The 5,864-nt window shown below is 38.1% G+C and overlaps 1 non-coding gene across 1 annotated transcript; it reads right to left on the bottom strand.

Moving 5' to 3' along the window:
- Positions 1 to 3,788: 3,788 nt before the first annotated feature.
- Positions 3,789 to 3,988, bottom strand: LOC133757282 (U2 spliceosomal RNA). The gene has a single exon (XR_009865651.1). It is a non-coding gene; the product is annotated as a U2 spliceosomal RNA (small nuclear RNA).
- Positions 3,989 to 5,864: the final 1,876 nt, after the last annotated feature.

Below are 5,864 nucleotides of genomic sequence, written 5' to 3'. Positions count from 1 at the left end.
AAAAGTGACATTGTTACCAATAAATGCATACCTCTATTGTTAATAAAAATTTTTAAATTAAAATAAACCTGCTGTATACTTTCAGACACATTGTATGAAGTACACCATAAATAATCTCTATATCTCTAGGCCACATGCCACTACTTTATTTTTTATTTATTATTTTTTAAAATTTAACTGAAGGGCAGAGCTACAGAGAGAGGTTGAGAGACAGAGGAGAGAAGACCTCCATCTGCTGGCCCACTCCCAAAATGGCTGCAACAGCTGGGTCTTGGTCACAGCAAAGCCAGGAGCCAGAAGTTTCCCACCGGTTTTCCACAAGGATTCCGGGGCCCAAGAATTTACACCATCTTCTGCTGCCCTCCCAAGTATATCAGCAGGAAGCTGGATCAGAGGTGGAGCACCTGAGTCTCAAACTGGTGCCCATAAGATTTGCAGGAGTCTAAGGTATAGACTTAAACTGCTATGCCACTAAGCAATCCCATGTCATCTTACACACTGTGGAAGACAGTGTAACATAAAGTATATAAAGCATCTGAACAACATGAAAGGAACTACACGCTCTGAGAATTAAGGCAAGTTATCAGGCTCCCATTTTGATCTCTATTTGGCCTGTAAATCTTAAAAAAGTCAGGTGATCCTTTTTCCTAGTTTATAGAAGGTTATAACTTGCAGCTTGATTAGAAGCAACAAACCATACGTAGGAGGACGTGGTGAAGCATGATAGAAAAAGGCTTTCTGACAATATTGAGAAATGACAGCTGACAGCATGACATTGAGAGGTTCAGAAACTTCCAAGCATTTGCAGAAATGTGCTGTGGGTTTCAGCACAGAACAGGAATGAAGATATTCAATGATGGCGATGAGTCATGAAGAAAATGACTACATTATGCATAGTGTCCTTTGTTAAGGGAAAAATGAAAACTACTCTGCACTTTTTGGAAAATTTTCTATCCAAGCAAAAAAGCTGAATAAATAATTTGATTCTAATGGGACAAATTCTAATGGGTCTAGAACACTCACTCATGTAACATGTGATCTCACGATACAATCTATTTCCCCAATAATTTTATTGTGAAAAAATGCAGTTGTAAAAAATGAAAATCCTAATCTACCAAAAATCTGGCTTGCAATTCAATTTCCACTCTTCAGTTAGTAAGTTTGGGAGATGGAACTCCTTCAGGTTGTTTGTTCACATCTGCAAATTTCAACTTTATTTACATCATGAGGTTGCATTGCAGACAGCAGGCTTCTGTAGGTGAATATGAAGTCACATGTGATAAAGGAGTATTGTTGATATACCTGTCAGCCTCCTCTATGGTAATTACGAACATTTGAGAAACTGGAGTAATATTTTAGTCTAACAAGCTTACTAATTTTAAAGAGATTTTATTTTTAGAGCACTTGCTTGGATATCATGCAATGTACAGCATGATAGAGACTCCAGGCCAGAAGTCTATCACCTTAGACCTTTTGGAAGACAACAGGACTCATGGAAGTGCATGCTGTGTGAAAACCACTTAAGCAGATTCACAGAATCTCTGATGTTAAGAAATGCTCCAGCGTGGCCAGCGCCGTGGCTCACTTGGCTAATCCTCCGCTTGTGGTGCCAGCACCCTGGGTTCTAGTCCCGGTTGCTCCTCTTCCAGTCCAGCTCTCTGCTGTGGCCCAGGAGAGCAGCGGAGGATGGCCCAAGTGCTTGGGCCCCTGCAACTGCATGGGAGACCAGGAGGAAGCACCCGGCTCCTGGCTTTGTATCGGATCGGCGTAGCACCAGCCTTAGCGGCCATTAGGGGAGTGAACCAACGGAAGGAAGACTTTTCTCTCTGTCTCTCTCTCACTGTCTATAACTCTACCTGTCAAATAAAAAAAAAATACTCCTGCTCTCATTCTGAGCTCTAGTTGTATTATAAATCTTAAACTATTGGTTTATCTATTTTCCATTTCATGGCAAATTAGAATCAACCAACCAGAAGTGGGAGAACGTAAGGAGTTATGTTGATTAAATATGTTGTGACATTTAACATTACAAAATTTGCTTCAGACCCATACCTTACCATGTACAGACAATTAAAAACACAAATAATTTTCAAAGATACACAATATATCTCATCTAAATTATATCTGCATAGTGACATTGACCTGTGTTTATATCCATGGTTAGTTTTTTTTTTTTTTTTTCTTTGTAAAATGCATTTTCGGCCAGCGCCGTGGCTCACTAGGCTAATCCTCCGCCTTGCGGCGCCGGCAAACCGGTTTCTAGTCCCGGTCGGGGCACCGTTCCTGTCCGGTTGCCCCTCTTCCAGGCCAGCTCTCTGCTGTGGCCAGGGAGTGCAGTGGAGGATGGCCCAATTTCTTGGGCCCTGCACCCCATGGGAGACCAGGATAAGCACCTGGCTCCTGCCATCGGATCAGCGCGGTGCGCCGGTCACAGCATGCCGGCCGCGGCAGCCATTGGAGGGTGAACCAACGGCAAAAGGAAGACCTTTCTCTCTGTCTCTCTCTCACTGTCCATTCTGCCTGTCAAAAAAAAAATGCATTTTCTATTAACTTTAGAAGACTCCATATTTACTAAAAATTCTTAACCCCTTCAACAAAATTCACATTCTCCCTAAAACTTAAAAATGTATTTAACTTCTATGCATGATTAATTACAAAAAGGCACATAGGTGGACAGCACCAGTGAAAACATCAAACACACGGAATCACTTTTATTGACAATTGTTTCCTTTAAAACACTCATTTGGGGGCCAGTGAGTGGGCATAGAGGGTTAAATCTCTGCTTGCAGTGTATACAAACAATATGGTGCCGGTCGGAGTCGCAGCTGCTCAACTTCTGATGCAGCTCTCTGATAATGTGCCTGGGAAAGCAGTGCAACATGGGCTGAGTACTTGGGCCCCTGCATCCATGTGGGAGACCCTGAAGAAGTTTCAGGCTCCTGGCTTTGGCTTGGCCCAGCACTAGACATTGTGGCTATTTGGGGGATGAAGCAGGGTTTAGAAAAATCTCTCTCTCTCTCTCTCTCTCCTTTTCTCCCTGTATCTCTGCTTTTCAGATAAATAAATAAATCTTAAAATAAACAAACAAACAAACAAAAACCATGCTATTGAATCTGGGAAGCTTCCCAATTCCCCAATTTATAACAAAAAGAGAGATATCACAATTGTTATTAAAATAGTTTTATTTTCTCAAGTAATAAAAATTGCTTTAATTTGAAAAAAAATTAATCACAACAAAAATACAAAATCTTTCATTCATTCTAACCCAGATATTCTCACCTTTAATTATATCACACTAAGTTTAAGAACTTAGAGGTCTGAAAACTGGAACAAATTGTTCTTCTTTTTGAATTTTGAAACACATAATATGAGGTAAAAATATACACAATTTTGCTCCAAACATACTAGTTCACATTTCAGCAGCAAAGTTAAGAGAAGTTTGAAGGGGAAACTGCCTCTAGTTATTTTAAATTTTAACTCACCTTCAGATGATGATAACTAATTGAAACTCTGGTTTTTATCATTTCATATTAACTATACTAGAAAACTAATATAAAACATTCAGCAACAGGAGTCACTGTGTACTTACATCCCATGTGGGATCTGTCCCTAATGTGTCGTCTAAAGCGAAGTGATGCTAAAAAAAAAAAAAAAAAAAAAAAAAAAAAAAAAAAATTCATTTGTGATAGATGAATTTTAAGATTAAATATACAGACTATTGAGATTTTGTTTTAAATTAGATTCTTAAACAGAGGTAACATATTGCATCAAGTGTTGTTTTTGTGAGGAGAGGGTGCACAGCTCCCAGAGGAACTGAAATACCGGGTCCATGTGAGGACCCAGTATTTGTCCGGATGGAGCAAGCTCCTATTCCAACTCCACGCTCCAAAAATCCATTTAATATATTGTCCTCAGCTAGTGGATGTATCAGAGATTAAACTGATAAGAACAGGTACTACATTTGATCTTAACCAAAAGGCCAAGCGATGCCTCAATTGTTAAAAATAGTCCAGTCCTTGTCTGTATGGAAGATGTCTTACAATATTTCCATTGTAGACATCCCACTGTTTCCTTGCATAGAAAACAAATCATTAAGTTGGAAAGTTTCAGGCAAGGAAATCATAAAATAAAAGATAGTGGTAATTTGTTTCAACAACATTATATTTCTTTTCAACCCCAGGTTTGAACATGTATTACCTCCTTTTTGAGTTGTTCATTTTTTCAGATCCTGCTTCTCTTCCTTTTTTATCAATATGACATTTTATTTTGGGCAGTTTTATATTATAATTATTTTAAAAATATGATTGTTTCAGATGCCAAAACTCTTGAAAAGCAGTGTATTACAGGAGTTTCTAGCCCATGACAAGTTTGATGTCTTTCATGACCCCTGTGGGGAAAATTTTCCATGTGGCCAATGGTAAATTAGATGAGCAATTTCCATTATTTTTAATGGGCACTGTGGTGTGATTGCATTCCTAGTGAACATAAATTTACCCTTTGATGATCAGAATAAGCCTCAGGGAAAATTATGCAACTGATGTATTTAATTTTTCTCTTACAATTGAATAACCATAATCAGAAATTTTAGACATTTTTTTTTACCAAATGATAGATTTATAAACTTAAAGCACATATTTTTCTTTATATTTAAACTGTTCTCTCTAATATCTAAAAACAAGTGATTAGTACAGCCCAAATAAAACTTTATTTCTCTATATTTTATAATCTTGACAATGCATTTATGTTCTTAGTGTCTTGAGCCTTTCTTTTCAAAACAAATATATTCTGTTTTACCCTAAAATACCAAAGAGGAATCCTGGATAAAACCAAATGCTTGAGCCATCATCTGTTGCCTCACAGGCGCATAAACTAGAAACTGTATTGGAAGTACAGAGTAGCTAGGAAACCAAACAACTGCTCCAAAATGTGAAAGTCTCAGCCATCGTCTTAACTCATCACCCCTAATGTATAATTTGAGTCTTCTAAAATAAACAAACAAAAAAGATGAGGATCACTTTAGCTCCTAATACTTGTGATAGCAAGTGAGCTAAGTACAGATGTGTGTGTGTGTGTGTGTGTGTGTTGGGTTTTACCATTTAAAATTTTTACAGTGGATTTCAGTGTATACCTGAAAATCCCAGCCAATAATCTAACAGATTCCATAGTGGACAAGTGAACTAGAATTTACAGGATCGCTGTGGTTTTGTGCAGAGGATGACAAATGTTTTTCAAAATTTTATTTATTTATTTGGGAAGATAGCAGAGGGAGACACACACACACACACACACACAAAAGGAGAGAGAGACTCACATTGGCTAGTTCACTTTGCCAAAATGCCCACAATGGCTCCTGGATAAAATGGAAGCCAGGAGTCAGCAATGCAATCCAGGTTGTCCATGTGGATGGCAGGAGCCCAATTTCTTAAACCATCACTTTTGCCTCCTAGGATTTGTATCTGCAGGAAGCTCAAGTCAGGAGTCAGAGCTGGGTATTGACTCTAGGCACTCTGATGTTGAATGTGAGCAATTTCGCCAGTATTTTAAATACTAGCACACATGTGCACCTAAAACTTGAGGAATTTTAATTATTTCATGTTTTAGGACTGATAAAGTACTATCTAGTTACAATTTATCTGATTCCGCATCATCTTTGTGTTGGTAACTCTAGCCAAGTGTTAAAAAAAAAAAAAAATCTGTGACAAATGGAAAGAGAAGGAGAATCTACATGTTGGGATGTGCTGGTCCCTGTCACTTTTAGCAAAATTCAATAAGGAAAATTAAAGCAAGTGAGCTAATCCGAAAGCAGTGATGGAAGGAGATACAGTTTAGTGAGTGAAGGCATTTTGTAAATGCCAAATTAAAAC

This window comes from Lepus europaeus, chromosome 3, assembly GCF_033115175.1.
Source record: "Lepus europaeus isolate LE1 chromosome 3, mLepTim1.pri, whole genome shotgun sequence".
Lineage (NCBI taxonomy): Eukaryota > Metazoa > Chordata > Mammalia > Lagomorpha > Leporidae > Lepus > Lepus europaeus.
This window is presented reverse-complemented; position numbering and strand designations above follow the sequence as displayed.